General features: G+C 39.3%; 1 protein-coding gene and 2 non-coding genes across 4 annotated transcripts in view; 1 reads left to right on the forward strand and 2 right to left on the reverse strand.

Moving 5' to 3' along the window:
• Positions 1-2,730: 2,730 nt before the first annotated feature.
• On the reverse strand, positions 2,731-2,796 carry LOC144482019 (small nucleolar RNA SNORD123). The gene has a single exon (XR_013495841.1). It is a non-coding gene; the product is annotated as a small nucleolar RNA SNORD123 (small nucleolar RNA).
• Positions 2,797-3,423: 627 nt separating this feature from the next.
• Positions 3,424-3,492, reverse strand: LOC144482013 (small nucleolar RNA SNORD123). Its single transcript, XR_013495839.1, has one exon. It is a non-coding gene; the product is annotated as a small nucleolar RNA SNORD123 (small nucleolar RNA).
• Positions 3,493-13,877: 10,385 nt separating this feature from the next.
• Positions 13,878-19,597, forward strand: part of sema5a (sema domain, seven thrombospondin repeats (type 1 and type 1-like), transmembrane domain (TM) and short cytoplasmic domain, (semaphorin) 5A) — a 191,416-nt gene continuing 185,696 nt past the window's right edge. Inside the window, exon 1 of one of the 2 annotated variants that reach the window (XM_078237393.1) lies at positions 13,878-14,057. The gene's annotated coding sequence lies outside the window, so the exon portion shown is untranslated. The remainder of the gene's footprint in view (positions 14,058-19,597) is intronic. The other variant, XM_078237404.1, reaches the window with a different exon arrangement.

Genomic DNA, 19,597 nt, shown 5'->3' on the forward strand with positions numbered 1-19,597 from the left:
TTGTAAACTGCACTGACATTTTATCATGTTGGCATGGTGTTGATATATGGCGGAGGTGGGGGGGGTTAATATACATGTGAGGGGAGTAGGTTAATGATATTGAAAACTATTTAAGTTCATTTAAAGCAGGTGCATACCCGTTATGGGCATGAACCTGGTGATGTCACCAGCAAGGGGCAGAGAAAATCTGAGATCACGATCTGTGACTTCAAGGATCTTGAGCCCCCGCTGGAATTTGCACAGATGGCGAATGCGGGCTCAAGATCCTGCCCAATATGGAGAACTATAGTTCTTGTGCTTACTTGTGCTGACTGATCTACAATGGCTGCCCCAGTATTGACTTCTTAATTCTCACAGTCAGTTTCAAATTCTTCCATGGCTTTGCCCATATCACTGTCATCTTCTCTAGCTCCGCTATCCTCTGAAATATCTGCGCTCCTCTAATTCTAGCTGCTTGTGCATTCCCAATTATAATTGCCCCACTACTGGTGACCATGCCTCCAGTTGCCTAGATTCAAAGCTCTGGAATTCTCTTCCTATACCTCTCCACCTCTCTAACTCACTTTTCTCCTTTAAGACACTCCTTAAAATGATCAAGCTTGAGATCTTATACATCCTGATGTGACTTGGTGTCATTGTTTGTTTTATAATAGAAACATAGGAACTAGAAGCAGGAGTAGGCCATGCGTCCCTTCGAGCCCGCTCCGTCATTCATTATGATCATCGAATTCAATATCCTGATCCCCTATTCCCCCCATATGCCTTGATCCCTTTAGCCCCAAATAATGCGCCTGTGACGTGTCTTGAGATGTTTTATTACATTAAAGGTGCTATATAAATATAAGTTGTTGGTGTTAAATTGAAGCATTTTCCTGAATCCAAACTCCTTCCACTCTTGCATCCAACTCTTAATTCATCTAAATTTTATCATTGGACTGACTCTTTGAATACTGCAACTGAGATTGCGCCATGTAAGTCCTCTTCACACCCGCTATCATGCAACCAATATCAAAGTAAGAAGTTTAACAACACCAGGTTAAAGTCCAACAGGTTTATTTGGTAGCAAAAGCCACACAAGCTTTCGGAGCTCTAAGCCCCTTCTTCAGGTGAGTGGGAATTCTGTTCACAAACAGAGCTTATAAAGACACAGACTCAATTTACATGAATAATGGTTGGAATGCGAATACTTACAACTAATCAAGTCTTTAAGAAACAAAACAATGTGAATGGAGAGAGCATCAAGACAGGCTAAAAAGATGTGTATTGTCTCCAGACAAGACAGCCAGTGAAACTCTGCAGGTCCACACAACTGTGGGAGTTACAAATAGTGTGACATGAACCCAATATCCCGGTTGAGGCCGTCCTCGTGTGTGCGGAACTTGGCTATCAGTTTCTGCTCAGCGACTCTGCGCTGTCGTGTGCGCTGATCATCGACACAGATGCCATCATCTCACGTGAGAACACCATCCACCAGGTACACGGTACATACTCTTGCAATTCGGCCAACGTTGTCTACCTGATACGCTGCAAGAAAGGATGTCCCGAGGCATGGTACATTGGGGAAACTATGCAGACGCTGCGACAACGGATGAATGAACACCGCTCGACAATCACCAGGCAAGACTGTTCTCTTCCTGTTGGGGAGCACTTCAGCGGTCACGGGCATTCGGCCTCTGATATTCGGGTAAGCGTTCTCCAAGGCGGCCTTCGCGACACACGACAGCGCAGAGTCGCTGAGCAGAAACTGATAGCCAAGTTCCGCACACACGAGGACGGCCTCAACCGGGATATTGGGTTCATGTCACACTATTTGTAACTCCCACAGTTGCGTGGACCTGCAGAGTTTCACTGGCTGTCTTGTCTGGAGACAATACACATCTTTTTAGCCTGTCTTGATGCTCTCTCCATTCACATTGTTTTGTTTCTTAAAGACTTGATTAGTTGTAAGTATTCGCATTCCAACCATTATTCATGTAAATTGAGTCTGTGTCTTTATAAGCTCTGTTTGTGAACAGAATTCCTACTCACCTGAAGAAGGGGCTTAGAGCTCCGAAAGCTTGTGTGGCTTTTGCTACCGAATAAACCTGTTGGACTTTAACCTGGTGTTGTTAAACTTCTTACTGTGTTTACCCCAGTCCAACGCCGGCATCTCCACATCACCAATATCAAACCCAGAATTAAGATGACAATGAAGTGGCTACATTAAAATGCCTCAGACTAAAACTTCTTGGATGTGCTTCCATTTCCAATGCACTTCCAAGTTAATATTGGAACCAATGAGTCCACTGTAAGTAGTTGTGGACAAATAATAAAACTTTTCCATTAATTCAGTGATATAACTGTTTTGTAATGTATTCTGCTTTGTCATCACTAATGTATTTGAAATATTAACTGGAATATACTGCAAAGACATAGTTTGAAATTAAACTAAACATAGCTCTTTTCCCAAAAGACATTCAACTTTTGATGAAAAAGCAAACAAGGAATAGAACGTTGATTGTTTCCAGGGCATGTTTATTTAATGTGTAAAATATCTTCTACAGCCACATGCGGCTGATATTGTTGGAATTGCAAGTCCAATTCTCTTTTGTCTTGCAAGATGTCATCATCTTGTAGGTTCCCAAGGATGTTGCAAAATCCAGATATAAAAACAAATGAAAATAAAAATGATTGTAGTAACAAATTGACAAATTAAACAATATACTAATGAATGTTTAGAGAAAAACAGAATGTGAATCAGGAAATGGATGGCATATCTTCAGATGATTTCAGATCCCCTAGATCATCATTTTCACAAATACAATATACAATATACTGCAACATAATTAAAATCTTTAATGTCAGTGTTACTGAAATGTTTCAACTTAAGCTCACACTAAGAACAAAATACCAATTTAAATAGATTCTGATATACGGTAAGAATGACCACAATGTTTAGAAAGGTGGTTTCTCTATTCTAGACATATGAACTAACTGTGACTTCAATGATTTGAATTCAATGCACTCTTCCTGTGTGAAACCAATGAGGAGACAAGGGGGACAACAGAATAATTATGGTTTGATAAACTGGTGTTTTATATACTCCTTCAAAGTTTGTAAAATTATCTATTATTTACAAATCTAAAGAGTTGTAAATGATTGGAAGTATCCAAGGCAATATTTTATTAATGCTACTTTGTACCTTCTGACTAAAGAAAATAAATAAATGCCGTTTCTCATGCTGTTTGTTTTAATTGAAAACATACCTTTTAAAACCACACTGCTGGGAAATCACCCTCACTCTTTGCCCATAGAAGATGATGTCCATTGTGTTAGAGATTTTCAGGGACGTTGCAAAATCCAGATACAAAAGCAAATGGAACAGGAATGAATAATGCTAACTAATTTCTAAACTGACACATGAAAGTTTAGAGATAAGCAGAATGTGAATCAGGAAATGGATGGCGTATTTACTTCAGATGATTTCAGATCCCCTAGATCATCATTTTCACAGAAAAATACATCAACTTTACCATTGTCCTCTCTAATGTGGTTGTTACTGAAATGTTTCAACTAAAGGTTACACTAACAAGGAGAACACCATTTTGAATTGAGTCAATACAAATAATCATTACTGCAATTTTGTTAAAATCGATTTTTCTATTCAAGACATAGGAAGATGAGTATCCATTTCAGCCCTTTGAGTCTGCTCCACCATTCAGTTTGGTCATGGCTGATTGGTACCTCAATTCCATTTTTCAACCATAGCATCATAACCCTCAATATAATTACGTAATAAAAAAGTCTATCAACCACAGTTTTTAAAGCTCTAATTGTGTTCACATCCACAGCCTTTTAAGGAAGAGAAATTTAGATTTCTCCTACCCATTGTGTGAAATAGTGCTTTTTACTTTTCCTCCTAAATCTTATGATTCTGAATTTAAGATTAAGCCTGTCTATTCTTGATTTTCCCTTTTGGAGGAAATTGTTTCTCGATATCATTTGAATCCTTTTAACATGTTAAATACTTTGATCAGATCATATCTCAGTCCTCTACACTCAAAGACGTACAAGCTAGGTTCTTGCAATCTGTTCTCATAATTTCACCTTTTAAGTCCTCATATCATTCTGATTAATCTGCACTGTACATTCTCAAAGGTCAATATGTCCTTTTGGATTAAACTGAAAATGGAACGTAGTTCTCTGGATGGGGTCTGACCACATTTCTATGCAACTAAAGCATAACTCCCTCTTTTTTTTTGTAACCAATCCCCTTTGAATTAAGGCCAACATTCCATTACCCTTTTTTTCATTTCTTTTTATATCTGTCTACTAACTTTTAGTGACTGGTGCACTTTGTGCTCCTCTGCAGTTACTAGTTTAGAAAATACTTTGATTTATCTTTATTGGGCCTGGTGTGGGCAATCTCATATATTTCCACATGCAACTTCTGTACAATTTTGCCCATTCGCTTAATCTGCCAATGTCCCTTTGTAATGCCTGCTCCCATCTGCTCTACTTACTAACCCATCTAATTTAATATTATCTGTAAACTTGGATATACAATCCTGTATTCCTTCATCCAAATCATTACTAAATATAGCGGAATGTTAAGGATCCAGAACAAATCTCTGGAGACATTGTCATTCAGGATACCGACCTCTATCCTCACTCCTTGTCTCCTGCTTTGCAACCAATTTATAAACAAAGACAAAATACTACCTCTAGTTCTGTACACTTTCATTTTTGTGTGAAACTATGTTGAATGTGTAGTAATTCAACCAAATGCCAGTTTCCCGTCATCAAACACCCTTTATTGTGTACCAAGGAAGAGGCTGCTTCCGCTGCTCACAGCAAGGTAGTCCAACACCTCGGGACTTACAACAATGGTCCAGGTGAAGTAACATGTTTAAAAGCCCCCGCTGAATGCTTCCTATTGGATAGGCCTTTGCCTGCTTAATAAGTGAGCTCGTACTCCACAAAGCCCATGGGGGGGGGTCTATCACTGATCCCTCATGGCCATTATAACAGAATGCTTTCTAGAAGTACATATAGATAATTTCTTGAGATATTCCTTTGTTTATCTTATTAATGACTTCCTCAAAGAATTAAACACGAATGGTCAAACATGTCTTACCCTTGACAAAGCCGTTCTGGCTCCCTCTAGTTAGTTATATTCATTTCAGTGCTTGGTTACCCTAACCTTAGTGACACATGCCAATAGCTTCCCCACATGAACTTTAAACACATAACAATAAACTGTGTTCAACTGTACTTATTTGAATATTAAATTAAAACATACCTTCTAAAACCACAGTGTTAGGAATCACTCTTTGTCTTTAAGATGATGTCCACTGTGCTTTAGGTTTTCAGTGCTGTTGTAAAATCCAGATATAAAACAAATAGAAATAAGAATGATATTAACTCATTTCCAAACTGATAAATAATGAATGTTTAGAGAGAGGCAGAATTTGAATCCGGAAATCGATGGTACCCAAATCTCAGATGATTTAATTTGGATCAGCATCTTCACAAAGAAATAAAATGTTCTCCAATATAATTAACACAGTCCTCTTAAATATAATTGTTACTGAATATTTCAATTCAAGTTCACAAAAATTAACAAGCTAAACATCAATTTTATTAGATTTTAAAATTCAGTAAGACAACTACAATTTTTTTTAATGTGGTTTCTCTATTCCAGACATATTAACAAAATTCAATTGGATGACACTTGAATTCAATGCCCTCTACCTGTGAGAATTCAATGGAGACCACATAGACTACAGAACATCTTAACGTTCAAAGATTGCAAAAATATTAATTATTCTTAAATCTGAAAAATTACAAATGAGTGGATGTATCTAATGCAATACTTCATTTAAAACTTTGTATCATCTGGATGAACAAAATAAAGAAATACTCTTTCTCAGGCTGTCTGCATTACATGAAAATATACCTTCTTAAACCACAGAGTGTTGGGAATCATAACTCAATCTCACTCTTAGCTTATAGGATGATGTCCAATGCGGTACACAACTCTCCCAGAATGTTGTAAAATCAGGATATATACACAACGGATTAAAATGATTGATACTAACCAATTGCCAGATTGATAACCATTCCAATGGAAGTTTAGGAGAAGCAGTTTTGAATCAGGAAATGGGTGGCATACTTATTTTATAATGCTCCTGTGAAGCACCTTGAGATGTTTCATTACATAAAATTGCTATATAAATAGTAAGACATGCGCTTGTACTCACTGACCAAGTTTGATTCAGTGATACCTTCAATTTAAAATAGTCATCCTCACATTCAAATTCCTCTAGAGCCTCACCTTCCATATTGCTGTAACTTCTGCCAGTCCTACATCCCTCCAAGAACTCTGCCTCTTCAACTCTGTCCTCTTTTGTATCCCCTATTTCTGTTGTTCTACCATTATTGACTGTCCAAAGATGTGAAGGTTAGGTGGATTGGCCATGCTAAATTGCCTTTTAGTGTCCAAACATGTGTAGGTTAGGTGGATTAGCCATGGCAAATGCATGGGGTTATGGGGATAGGGCAGAGGGGAAGGCCTGGGTGGGATGCTCTTTCAAAGAGTTCATGCAGACTCAATGGGCCTCTTTCTGCACTGTAGGAATTCCATGGTTTAGTTCTTGCCTTTCTAAGCCCTAAGCTCTGGAATTCCCATCCTAAGCCTTCTTATGTCTTCTCTATGATGCTCCTTAAAAGTTATCTGTTTGACCAAGCTTTTTGGTAACCTGTCCAAATATCATCTTACATGGCTTGGTGTCAAATTTTGTCTGAAAATATACTAGTAAAGGAACTGGGGTCATTTTATTATGTTAGAGAGGTGATATAAATATAAATTGCTGTTGCTATTTTAAAGAGTAAAAATTTATTTAATAAATAATGTTTTCACAATTCTTGGCATAGTAACAAAACGTGAGTTCAATTGTGGTGCACAATTATTTGAATTTAAACTTCCCTTTTGATAGAAAAGCAATGCAGGAACATCACAAGCAAAAGAACAAAAAAAGCAAAAGTTTTAAAAGTAATAAATAGTGTTAAAATATTGTAAAATTATGTTATATATGTAAATAAGAATTTTAAATCATTGAGTGAATGGGTCTAATGAATATTTTAATTAGCATCACTTGTATCATTGGTGGCAGAGTGGTTACAGAGTGTAAAACAGAGTGCATCCAAAACAGTGTGAAAGTTGAGAATTTGCTGAGACTGGGAATTCGTTGTTAAATAGTGAGTGAGCAATCGCCAATTGAAATGTGGTTTAACTTTTTGCAATTTAACTTAGAACTTTAAAAATTGTAAAAAAGAATCTACAAAGTTAGTCAGTACTTAACAGACAGTACCAGTCATTGATGCAGTTCAACATGGTGATTATGGACTTCCAACTATTCCCCAAAGGGAAAAACATGTGTGAAGACATGGAACAAAAAATGCAGTATTTTATCAATTTGCTTTGTGTCATAGTAATGAAGAAGAGATAATGCTGTGCCGCAGGCTATGCACATTAAACAGAGTCTAGCTTCTAAAACCACTCAGTGGTGAACATCACAAACAATCTAACTCTTCTCGTCCATGCTATAGGGTCATCATTAGGATGCGATATGTTGGAATCTGTTTCAAATGGTCTTTTTCTTGTCCGTGTAATTTTAGATGGTTATGTTTTCATTTGATCATTTTATTTATCTTGGACTTTCAGCGATCCCGGCACTCATCGGGAGCGCAGGGTTCTGGGCACCCGGGGCGCGCTGCACTCTGGGATTTGTAGTCTGGAGTGCCACGCTGCCCCTTGTCGCTGGCGCCACGTGACCACAGCGAGAACTCTATTTCCCAGGAGGCTCTGCCGCAGGCTGCCTGCCGCCTTTCCCGCGGAAAGCACATGGCTCACCAGAGCGTGCCGCCACAATGCCCCAGCGGCGCCGCCCTGGGCCCAGGGAGAGAACTCCACTGTATCACCCTTCATTCCCACTAACTCCAACTGGTCCTTAATATCATCAGCAATGTGAATTAACTCTCACTAACTCCAACTGGTCCCTGACAATCACCAGCAATGTGTATTAACCCTCACCAACTCCAACTGGTCCTTAATATCATCAGCAATGTGAATTAACCCTCACTATCTCCAACTGGTCCTTAATATCATCAGCAATGTGAATTAACCCTCACTAACTCCAACTGGTCCCTGACAATCACCAGCACTGTGGAATTAACCCTCACTAACTCCAACTGGTCCTTAATAATCACCAGTACTGTAGAATTAACCCTCACTTTAACTCCAATTGGGCTCTTACAATTACCAGTGAACTTGCGCACCCCAGTGGGAGAGAGACTGCAGCCAGATTGAGGATATCAGAAATTTGCAGCCTAGTGGGTAACTGTTGATAAGTGTTTCACTTTTTTCTCTTTAAATTCAGTGATCTAGTGGTAAAGGGCAATAAACAACTGACCCAATTAGCTAAGTGGCAGTTATCTGTCAATCAACTGACGCCTGATTAGGACCTCAATAGGTGTGTATATTTAGGAATTTTAAAGTGGTGTGTGTAAGTCATCTCAGCTCACCTCAGCTGTTTTAGCAAGCGTACAACCAGTGAGCTAGCGCATGCCAGTGGGAGAGAGACTGCAGCCTGAGTGAGATTCAGCCAGAGTGAGGGTATCGGAAGTTTGGAGCTGAGTGGGAATTCAGTGTTGAGGAGAAAGAGGTGCTCATCTTTGGGAGGAGTGGCGAGGCGGACCTGTGAGGAAGACTCAAGGGCAAAAAATCGAACCATGATGTCACAGTCAGCAGGTAAGTGATTGGCAGGGGATGGGTAAGTAATTTTTCTTTTCTTCTCTTGTTTTTCTTTTGGCATTGTAGTAAGTTAACTTAAGGGTTAAGTCATGGCAGGAGATCTCAGACCCATGTAATGCTTCTCTTGTGAGATGTGGGAATTCAGGGACCCTTCCAGTGTCCCTGCCTCCTTCACTTGCAAGAAATGTGTTCAACTGAAGCTCCTGTTAGACTGTTTGATGGCTCTGGAGCTGCAGCTAGATTCACTTCAGAGCATCCAGTGCAGGGGGCCCCTGCGGTCATCTCCCTCCAAAATAGAAATACCGTTTTGGATACTGTTGGGGGAGGTGGTTCACCAGGGGAAGGTGGCAGCCACCAGGTTCATGGCATTCTGTCTGGCTCTGCTGCACAGGAGGGCAGGAAAAAGAATAAGAGTTTTAACAACACCAGGTTAAAGTCCAACAGGTTTATTTGGTAGCAGATGCTATTAGCTTTCGGAGCCCTGCTCCTTCGTCAGATGGAGCAGATATCCACTCCATCTGACGAAGGAGCGGGGCTCCGAAAGCTAATGGCATTTGCTACCAAATAAACCTGTTGGACTTTAACCTGGTGTTGTTACAACTCTTACTGTGTTTACCCCAGTCCAACGCCGGCATCTCCACATCAGGAAAAAGAGTGGCAGAGCTATAATAATAGGGGATTCAATTGTAAGGGGAATAGACAGGCGTTTCTGCGGATGCAAATGAGACTCCAGGATGGTATGTTGCCTCCCTGGTTCAAGGGTCAAGGATATCTCTGAGCGGCTGCCAGGCATTCTGGAGGGGGTGGGTGAGCAGCCAGTTGTCATGGTGCATATAGGCACCAACAACATGGGTAAAAAATGGAATGAGGTCCTACAAGCTGAATTTAGGGAGTTAGGAGTTAAACTAAAAAGTAGGACCTCAAAGGTAGTACTCTCAAGATTGCTACCAGTGCCATATGCTCGTCAGAGTTGGAATGTCAGGATAGCTAAGATGAATATGTGGCTTGAGGGATGGTGCAAGAAGGAAGGATTCAAATTCCTGGGACATCGGAACTAGTACTGGGAGATATGGGACCAGTACAAATCGAATGGTCTGCACCTGGGCAGGACTGGAACCAGTGTCCTGTGGGAATGTTTGCTAGTGCTGTTGGGGAGGGTTTAAACTAATGTGGCAGGGGGCTGGGAACTGATCAGGAAGTCAGAGGGAAGTAAAGTGGGGCCAGAAACAAAAAGCAGTAAGGGGAAAAGTGGAAGGCAGAGAAACCAAAGACAAGAATCAAAAAAGGGCACAGTACTGGGTACAGAGACTGTGGAGAACTCAGTGAATGAGTCCAAGAAGGCTAGGAGAAATAAAACACAGGGAGAGTGTACAAAACATGACAGGACAGATGGTCTGAGGTGTGTTTGCTTTAACACAAGGAGTATGACGGGTAAGGTGGATAAACTTAAAACTTGGATTACTACATGGAACTATGATGTTGTGGCAATTATGGAGACCTAGATGAAAGAAAGGCAGGATTGGCAGCTTAGCATTTCAGGATTTAGATGTTTCAGGTAAGATAGAGAGGATGACAAAAGAGGTGGGGTGTTGCTTTACTGATATAGAGGGAGGACACCTTGGTGGGATCATGCAGTGAGGCCATATTGGTAGAATTCAGGAACAGGAGTGGTGCAATCACACTGTTGGGGTTGTACTACAGACCTCCCAACAGCCAGCATGAAGTGGAGGAACTGATATGTCAGCAGATTATGGGAAGATGTAAAAACAACAGGGTTGTTGTGATGGGCGATTTTAACTTTCCCAACATAGACTGGGATTCCTTTAGTGCCAGGGGCTTGGACGGGTCAGAGTTTGTTCAATGTGTCCAAGAGTGCTTCTTGAAGCAATATGTGGATTGTCCAACTCAGGAAGGAGCTATCTTAGACCTGGTTCTGGGATATAAGCCTGGACAGGTGATTGATGTCTCAGTGGGGGACCACTTTGGGAACAGTGATCACAATTCTATAAGTTTCAAGATACTTGTAGAAAAGGATAGAAGTAATCCCAGAGTGAATGTACTAAACTGGGGGAGGGCTAACTAATAATATTTGGCAGGAGTTAGGGAATGTAGACTGGGGCGGCTGTTTGAGGGTAAACCCACATCTGATATGTGGGAGTCTTTTAAAAGTCAGTTGTTAACAATTCAGGACAAGTATCTATGTCCTTGTAAAAATGAAGGATGAAGAAGGTAAGATTCGGGAACTCTGGATGACAAGAGAGATTATGAACTTAGTGAAAAAGAAGAAGAAGGCATATGTAAATTTCAGGAAATTGAAAAGGGATAAGGCTCCTGAAGAATACAAAGAGAGCAGGAAAGAGCTTAAACAGAGCCTTAGGAGGGCAAAAAGGAACCATGAAATGTCCTTGGCAGGCAGGATTAAGGAGAATCCCAAGGCTTTTTATGCATATATATGGAGGAAGAGGGTAGCTAAGGAAAGGGTAGGTCTACTCAAAGACAGTGAAGGGAATTTGTGTGTGGAGCCAGACGAGGTGGGTGAGGTTCTTAACGAGTACTTTGCATCAGTATTCACAAAGGAGAAGGATGTAATGAATGGTGAGTGTAGAAAGGAGGATGTTGACATTCTCGGACATGTTGAGATAAAAAGAGAGGAGATATTGAAGGCCTTGAAAAACATTAAGGTGGACAAGTCCCCAGGGCCAAATAGGGTCTATCCCAGAATACTGAGAGAGGCGAGGGCAGAAATTGCTGAGGCCTTGGCCAAAATCTTTGTATCCTCTTTAGCCACAGGTGAGGCACCAGAGGATTGGAGAGTAGCTAACATTGTTCCTCTCTTTAAGAAGGGCAGAAGACACAATCCAGGATTTATCTCAACATGTCTGAGAATGTCAACATCCTCCTTTCTACACTCACCATTCATTACATCCTTCTCCTTTGTGGATACTGATGCAAAGTACTCGTTAAGAACCTCACCCACCTCGTCTGGCTCCACACACAAATTCCCTTCACTGTCTTTGAGTAGACCTACCCTTTCCTTAGCTACCCTCTTCCTCCATATATATGCATAAAAAGCCTTGGGATTCTCCTTAATCCTGCCTGCCAAGGACATTTCATGGTTCCTTTTTGCCCTCCTAAGGCTCTGTTTAAGCTCTTTCTTGCTCTCTTTGTATTCGTCAGGAGCCTTATCCCTTTTCAATTTCCTGAAATTTACATATGCCTTCTTCTTCTTTTTCACTAAGTTCATAATCTCTCTTGTCATCCAGAGTTCCCGAATCTTACCTTCTTCATCCTTCATTTTTACAAGGACATAGATACTTGTCCTGAATTGTTAACAACTGACTTTTAAAAGACTCCCACATATCAGATGTGGGTTTACCCTCAAACAGCCGCCCCAGTCTACATTCCCTAACTCCTGCCAAATATTATTAGTTAGCCCTCCCCCAGTTTAGTACATTCACTCTGGGATTACTTCTATCCTTTTCTACAAGTATCTTGAAACTTATAGAATTGTGATCACTGTTCCCAAAGTGGTCCCCCACTGAGACATCAATCACCTGTCCAGGCTTATATCCCAGAACCAGGTCTAAGATAGCTCCTTCCTGAGTTGGACAATCCACATATTGCTTCAAGAAGCACTCTTGGACACATTGAACAAACTCTGACCCGTCCAAGCCCCTGGCACTAAAGGAATCCCAGTCTATGTTGGGAAAGTTAAAATCGCCCATCACAACAACCCTGTTGTTTTTACATCTTCCCATAATCTGCTGACATATCAGTTCCTCCACTTCATGCTGGCTGTTGGGAGGTCTGTAGTACAACCCCAACAGTGTGATTGCACCGCTCCTGTTCCTGAGTTCTACCCATATGGCCTCACAGCATGATCCCACCAAGGTGTCCTCCCTCTGTATCAGTAAAGAGAGACATCTGTGTTGGCACAGACTTGGTGGACCGAAGGGCCTGTTCCTGTGCTGTACTGTTCTTTGTTCATTACTGTAGAATTAGCCCTCACTAACTCCAACAGATCCCTGATAGCCACCATACTGTATTATACCAAATCATTAGGTTTCAAGTTGTTCAACAAACTGTTAGTTTACCATTCTGAATCACCGGGGCAATTTTAAGGTGACAAAAAATAAAAACGTCGAACGTAAAATGTCAACGAAAGGCGCAACCACCATAGAAGATCGTGTGACTCCGAGAGATTAAAGTCTTATTTTAGTAAATGGGTTTTACTTCTTTAAAGCTAGTTGTTACATTAATGCATTTTTACATATACTTATATTTCATGACATTAACAAATGCAAATGCAGGCAGCGTTTATCAATGGAGGAAAATATAGCCACACTTACTTACGAAGCGTGCTCTAATTTTATTTGTTAAGTTTTTACAAATCGTTGAAAAACAACATCTGGTTTTAATTATTGCTTCAGGAATATTTAATACAAACAAAATTATAACCATTTAAAATATCCAGTATTGCAATGCAATAATAGAATATAGTATAATAATTCACAATAATAAAACGTCCAAAAATAAAATGGAAAGAAATCAGAAGTTAGCATCCCCTCAAAATCAGAAGTTAGCATCCAGATGTTTAATTGCCATGGTTTGACTGTTGCTAAACTTACATCTGAATTACAGCATCGTCATGCAAATGTAACAGCTACATTATTTTAAAATCCTTAAAAGTTACCTGAACTTTTGTATACATACTTTCAAGTGTAGTTTGAGTAACTGTACCTGTGGAAATTGCTGAGTTAGTCTGGGACTGAGCAATGCCACGTCTCAGGAGCAGCAAACTGCTGGAATGTGCTAACCGAAGCTGCAGGGGAGAGATCCGAATCTCACAGAAACGAGAGACGAGTATCGGGCTACTTGTTAGCAAAAGGAAGCAGTAGTGAAACTTTGATAGATTATGATATTTGGCGAGGTGAAAGTCACACATCACCTCCCAGGTATAAGCGATGCTGGTGTTGTAAGTATTTTGTGATTTGATTTATGTGACTGAGACACCCCCTTTTTGGGACGGCACCATTTAATAGCGTGGGTCGTCCTCTTTACGAGAGGCAGCGAGACCAGAGGCAGGGCTGGGGTGAGAGAAGGGGAGTGAAGCACTGAGGTACAGTGAGGAGAGAAGCAGAGACACTGCGTGCAGTGATTGCAAGTACTCCGGAACTCCTCAGCAAGTTTTACCTCCCGGCGGATTTTGTTTGCCTTGTAGACTACTAACTAGATGCGTTTGGAAAGTTGGAGCATTTACTCAGTGAGTCGAGAGTGTGTTTATTATGTTTCAATAACCAGATGCATTATTTTGCAGAGGGTACTTTGAGTTGCTTGTATTATGCGGGGAAGTTCTGCAACAATAACACAGCGTAAAGTCTCCGCGTAAGCGTGTGCAATCTGATCACTGTCCCGAGTAAACTACACTCGGCGGCTGATAGATTTGTTATTTATAGACAAAAGCAAACCAAAATATTTCCGATGTCGTCCTGGACATTGTAATTGTATTATGAACTGGGTTAATTTAAGCAACACTGTTCTCAGATAAGAAACATCATACTACTATTGTTGTGAACTATTTTGGTTCCTACTAGAATTGCGCTTTTAATTTTAAAGTGGAAATTGAAACGAGTTGCTTGAGAATACAAAGGGAAGACACTGTATACTTCAAGATGCGGATTTATTAACTAGATTACTCCAATGCAGAATTTGAGTATGAACTGTGCCAGCACTGTTATATTTATGGAGTAGATTAAAGGTGATTTGAAATAAATATTTTACACAAATTTCCACCTCTAAAGAAGACGCATCCTTTTTGTTTTCAAACAGTTAGATCCCTACATACCTAAGGGAATAGAAGATTAACCCCCTTTAACTTTTCTGAGTCGAATGTTTAAATCTGGATGCGAACTTGCGCGAAGTGAGATTCCCCCGGTGCTACTGTTTGATCATATCAGTTTACTGCCATCGCATTAGTGCGTTCAGTCTAATGTTCGAATTCTGAGTGATTGTTGACACAACTATTACTGTCATTAATAATAATGTTAAATGCAACTTCACTGGGATTATTTTTCCAGTTTGATAGTTAATGTTCATTTTTCTGAAATGCTCTGATGCAGAGTGGATATACTTTTAGACTGCTGTGCATTAGTTTGTTAACTACATATATACAGATAATGTTCTGCTCGGATCGTTTTATTGGATTGTTCAGTAATTCTCATCAGTTGAGAAGAGATGATTGCAGTCTGAGATATTGACAGCTTGGCGGCGCTGTTGAACATGATGAGGAAGGACCAGATCACTTGTCGGGCTCGCTCTGACAAAAGGCAAAAACTATCGAAGGCATTGACGGGCTAACATCAAATCTATCCCTACAATATAGTTAACATTTGCTGATCAGCGATTTGAACTGCTTTGCCTAAAGTGTGTGTCGGGTTCGTTTTGTACGGGTTTTGTTTGTTTAAAGATGTGCAAGTGTTCTGTTTAATTGCTTAAAGGGACACTGTAGAATCAGTGGCGGATGTGTGATTAATTATTACTGTTGGTTGGTAGTAATACTTTGATTTGTACTTTTGCTATTTTGTTGCGGAATTTCAACTTTATTTCAAAGAATTGAAATAGAGTTTTTCCCCATCAAACTAAAGACTAAGAGAATATACGAATACCGTTAGAATCTAGTATTCTGTCGTTTAAACCGAGGAATGACAGTTGACTATTAGTCTTTAGTCGTGCATTTCCTGTTGCATCCTGTAACTCCATTTTGCAGAATTATATATCTTATTCTGTTATTATTGAAAATGTATTAATTATCTACATCAAACTGCACCGAGATTCATTCAAAGTATTAGAGTTGCAGCGTCCAGTACTTGTTTATGTAATATCAATATTGTCTGAAATTGCATTTCAGAGTATGAGCAGAAGAGGGTGTGACAGTTAATGTTTGATAGAAAGTATGTAGAATTCTCAAGATGTTTTTGTTAGGCACAATAGTATATGTAGTTTGACATGAATAATAGATTGGATCTTAACTCAAATAATGTAAGACTATTTATTATAGCTTTCAATAATTCTTTGCTTTGGAACATTCCAGTTTGCTGAGGTTTTCTATATGATTACCCCAACAAAATTTATTTTCTGGAAGCAATCAGCTTAGCAATACAGTATTGGAAGAAGCCAATTGTTCAAAATGTTCTGGCAGCAACGCTGTATGGCTGAATGCTCTGTAGCATTAAGAATCAATTTTGTGCTGAAGCTAGTTACAATTTGGATCAGCCAGTACACTCTGAGGTCCTGATCATTTCTTATATCTGTCTCACAACTGTACCTTTTGAAATATTTACTTTCAGATGTTTGAAGATTGGTGCATAACAACTTCATTAATAAGCAGTATGATCAAATTTGAATGAAACATCTCAATAAGTATGAAAATAACCAAACACCTTCCAAGAGATCTTTGACTTTCTATCACAAAGGGCTACTTTATTTTGCTGATAAGATCAGCCATAAAGGCATTATTTTTAAATTGGTTTCTTAATTCTTGATACTTATAAACAATTGGTGATCAAAACAAGTTTAAATGATTTTGTTTTCTTGATTAGTGTTTTTTGATTGTCAGTTTAGTGAATAATAGCAGTGCATTGACTCATAATGGTTTAAGATTTGATTAGGTGAATTGTTTAAATGTGCATTAATTTTATTTGCATTGTTATCCATCATTGTCAAATGACTAAGACAAGAAATATCATGTCCATGTACAGATATTTCATTTTTGCAGTATTCACAATTCAATTTTCTTTAAACATTTGTTTATTTAATTTATAGTGTGTGTTTTACACATGAAATAGGAATATTAGAAATTAAGATAAAAGCAACATATGCAGATGCTGAAAATCTGAAATAAAAACAGAAAATGCTGGAAATACTCAGCAGGTTAGGCAGCATCTGTGAGGAGAGAAGTAGAATTAATATTTCAGTTATCTTTTGAAAGGTTATCGAGCAGACTGGAATTTTGTGGCCATTCACACAGACAGGCTCTTCCTGCCGATGGCGTATCAATGCCATGGGTTTCCCAGCGGCAAGGGGTGCCTTCGACAGGAAACCCCATTGCCAACTACGGGACTAGAAGATCCCGCCCGGCCAATGGCGGGGGGCCACTGCCACTGCCAAATACATGACAAATAGTATCTTGCCCATAATTTCGACTTCTCTCCCTACAGCTGCTGCCCAAACAGTTGAGCATTTTCCTTTAGAAATTAATGTTTATTATGTATCTATCAGGTAGACTTTGAGATTTATGTACAAATCTGTTGAGAATTCCTTGCATTTTACAATATAGTACTATTATTCTCTTCAATGAATCTTTCTAAGAATGTTTGCAATTGCATTATTTTGTGAAATTAAATTAAAACAAATGCAATTGGTTAGAAAATATCTTTCCTCATCTACTTTTTCATATTAGTTATTATTGAATCTCAAATATATAATTGTAAGTTACTTATGTGTTTTAACAAATAACAGAGTTAACTCCTAAAGCAGAGCTAAATACAGTTGACATTGCCTAGCAAATTGCTGCATAAATGAGCAACATTGCTATGCAGCAGTTGTATCTGAGTTGGTATTGGCCCTTTATAATCAGCTGCATCCACTTGAAACTGGGGAATAACCCTCTTCAATGAATTCCTCCCCCCCCCCCCCCCCCCACCGTTTGTTACATTTTCAGTAATCTGCTATTTCATAAAATAATGGAAAATATTGAATTTTGGTTTGTCATTTAAGTTAATTACCTGGAATCATTGAATTCTCTTATCAGCAAGTTGCTCTCTGCTTTCCAGTATTTTGCTTTGGCTTAAATGTCAAATTATGCAGGACATATAGATTCAGTTAGTTTAAAGGTTGTTGTGGATGACTGATAGCCCTGTTACCTTTTGAAATATGCCCCACGATTTCAGTGGATTTTCAATGAGGGAAGATGGAAAAGGTAAACTAATTCTCTAAAGACATGAGTCATTCCAGTCAGCTCATTCATCACTATCTTTCTCCTTTGTGATTCATAGCATGAGTCAATTGATATTTTCACAGATCAAGAAGCAAATACACGCACAAAGGCACGATTTAAAAATAATATCCTTCAGAGTTTCTTCAGATGTTTGCGTAAAGTTATTTTGTGATGTAACAAAACTGCTGCTTTTCAACATCTGTATTTCAAAATAGTTTCTAAGAAAATTTGAAACAAAGTTTATTAACATAGCCATCATTGCAAAGTATTACATTTTGGTACTCCTGCTCTTTAGAAGAAGCAAGCAATGTATAAAATTGCTGAGAGTTTTCAACTCTGTAATCGTTGGAGAGGGAAAAAAACTGGAAGTGTTATGTTATTATTGAAAGAAAGCTCTTTATTGGTGAGAGAAACTTGTGCCTTCCATGTTTCTCATCAAATTTCAAACCCGCTCTGCTTTACTCTCTTGTCATGTATTGCTTGAAACAATAATGGTAATTTGCCATAATGCACAAAGGACCATAGGCATTCCTCTCCAATAGATAGCTTGAGGGATGCCATTCCACATCAAGCATTGGGCAAGGCATGTAGGTAGGTCTCCATGAACTACCATGCCCGGTGTAGGAATTGAACCATTGCTGTTGGTGTGATTCTGCACCACACTCAAGCCAACTGAACTGAATTGCTTTAGCCTATACACTATCTACAGGAGAAACAATATTACGGATTTAGTGCTTGTCCATCCTTTACAAAGAACCTATCTAAATAAAAGCAAATTACTGCAGATGATGGAATCTGAAACCAAAAGAGAAACTGCTGGAAAATCTCAGCAGGTCTGGCAGAACCTGTCCAACCCTATTACTCATATCAGGCCTAGAGTGTTTGATTAGTATTTACAATCTATCTTAATGACTTGGATGAAGTGACTGACTGTATTGTAGCCAGATTTGTAGGTGTTACAATGATAGGGAGGAATGCAAGTTGTGAAGAGGATACAAAAGTTGTGCAAAAGGATACAGATAGGTTAAGTGAGTGGGCAAAACATCAGCAGATGCAGTCTAGTGTGAGCAAATGTGAGTTTGTCCATTTTGGCAGAAAAAATAGAAAAGTAGAATAATATTAAAACTGAGACTGCAGAATGCTGCATTACAGAGGCATCTGGGTGACCTTGTACATGAATCACGAAATGTTAGTAAGCAGATACAGCAAATAACTAGACAGACAAATGGGATGCTGGTCTTTATGGCAAGGGAGTTGTAGTATGACAGCAGAGAAGTCTTGGTCAAGCTGTACAGAACATTAGTGAGAATGGATCTGGAGTATTGTGTATAATTTTGGTCTCCTTACTTATGGAAGGATATATTTGAATTGGAAGCTGTTCAAATAAGGTTCACTTGGCTGATTTCTGGGGTGAATGGGTTGTCTTATAAGGAAAGGCTGAGAGATTGTGCCTGTCCTCATTGGAGTTTAGAAGAATGAGAGGTGATTTTATTGGAACATGCACGATTTTGAAGGGGCCTGATAGGGTAGATGCTGAGAGGATGTTTCCTTTGTAGGAGAATCTAGAAATAGGGGGCACAGCTTAAAGATAAATGCTCTCCCATTTAAGGCAGAGATGATGAGTGATTTCTTCTCTCAAAGGGTCTCTAGTACATACAGAGACATACATTCTCTTTTACATACAGAGACGAAGGCCGAGTCATTGAATACACTTAAGACTGAGTTAGACAAGTTGTTGATCGACAAGGGTTATAGGGGACAGGCAAGGAAGTGGAGTTAAGGCCACAATCAGATCAGCCATGATCTTA

Source organism: Mustelus asterias, chromosome 2 (genome assembly GCF_964213995.1).
Source record: "Mustelus asterias chromosome 2, sMusAst1.hap1.1, whole genome shotgun sequence".
In the NCBI taxonomy this organism is placed as follows: Eukaryota; Metazoa; Chordata; class Chondrichthyes; order Carcharhiniformes; family Triakidae; genus Mustelus; species Mustelus asterias.